Source organism: Lathyrus oleraceus, chromosome 6 (genome assembly GCF_024323335.1).
Source record: "Lathyrus oleraceus cultivar Zhongwan6 chromosome 6, CAAS_Psat_ZW6_1.0, whole genome shotgun sequence".
NCBI lineage: Eukaryota > Viridiplantae > Streptophyta > Magnoliopsida > Fabales > Fabaceae > Lathyrus > Lathyrus oleraceus.
Window position 1 is genome coordinate 216,496,328 of NC_066584.1, and position 1,368 is coordinate 216,497,695.

General features: G+C 42.5%; 1 non-coding gene across 1 annotated transcript; it reads right to left on the reverse strand.

Moving 5' to 3' along the window:
- Positions 1 to 206: 206 nt before the first annotated feature.
- On the reverse strand, positions 207 to 313 carry LOC127098980 (small nucleolar RNA R71). The gene has a single exon (XR_007793656.1). It is a non-coding gene; the product is annotated as a small nucleolar RNA R71 (small nucleolar RNA).
- Positions 314 to 1,368: the final 1,055 nt, after the last annotated feature.

The following is a 1,368-nucleotide window of genomic DNA, read 5'->3' on the forward strand; positions in this document are numbered from 1 at the left end:
AACATTTAAAAATCTTTCTCCAATTAGCAGACACTTTTAAAACAAATGGAGCTTCTCCTGAGGCAATCCATTTAAGATTATTCCCTTTCTTCCTCAGAGATAAAGCCCTATCATGGTTAGATTCCCTTCCACCCAATTCCATAACAACTTGGGAAAACCTTAGAAAAGTATTCCTTGCTAGATACTTCCCCCCAAGTAAGACCACCGTTCTTCGAAACCAAATAACCAGATTTACCAAGAACCAAGGAGAATTGTTGTTCGAAGCTTGGGAGAGATATAAAGAGCTGTTAAGAGCATGCCCACATCATGGTTTAGAAAATTGGTTAATCATTCAGACCTTCTATAATGGACTTCACTATAACACTAAGATGACCATCGACGCTACCGCAGGTGGCGCACTAATGAACAAACCTTATCCTGAAGCTAGTTCCCTCATCGAAGGTATGGCTCAAAACCATCAATCATGGGGAGTTGAACGAGCGACAGTTGAGAAGAAGGAAGCCCAAGAAGGAGTACATGAGTTAAGCTCTATAGACATGATGCAAGCTAAAATGGACGCGTTATCCCTCAAGGTTGAGCATATGTACATAAACCCAAATACTGCAGCTGCAGTTTCGTCGGTTTGTGAGATATGTGGAACCAAAGGACACCAATATGCAGAATGCAGTCTCTTAAACGAAACCAACTATGAGCAAGTGAACTGCGCCCAAGGGAACCCATATTCGAATACCTACAACCATGGATGGAGGAATCACCTGAACTTCTTCTATAAGAATAATAACCCTATCCAAAATACTGCACCTCCGAGACAACCAGGTTACCAAGCCCCAAGACCAAATCAACCTATGCAACCAGTGCCACCAAAGCCGAGCCTTGAGAAAATTGTGGAAAATTTTATCACTGCTCAAACCCAACAAAACAAAGAGTTCATGAACCAGAACATTCACGTTAACGAACTGATTACCTAGTTAGGAACCAAGGTTTACCAAATAGTTACTCACAATAAGATGCTTGAAACCCAAATCTCTCAGGTAGCCTTAAACCAAGCCCTCCAGACTACACCTGGAGGACAGTTCCCTGGACAACCTCAACAGAATCCGTGAGGACAAGCCAATGCCACTACCCTACGAAGCGGGACCGCTTATGATGAGCCATTTAACCAAAGATTGAGTGAACCCAAAACTTCTAAGGAATATACCGAACCCACAGACGAAGTGAAGGAACCGGAGGAATCTGAAAAACAGGAAGTTCAAGAAAAAGGAGAAGAACCTAAAGACAAAACTTATGTACCACCCCCGCCATACAAACCACCGATACCATATGCGCAAAGACTCAAACAGACCCAGATCAATAACCAGTATCAGAAAT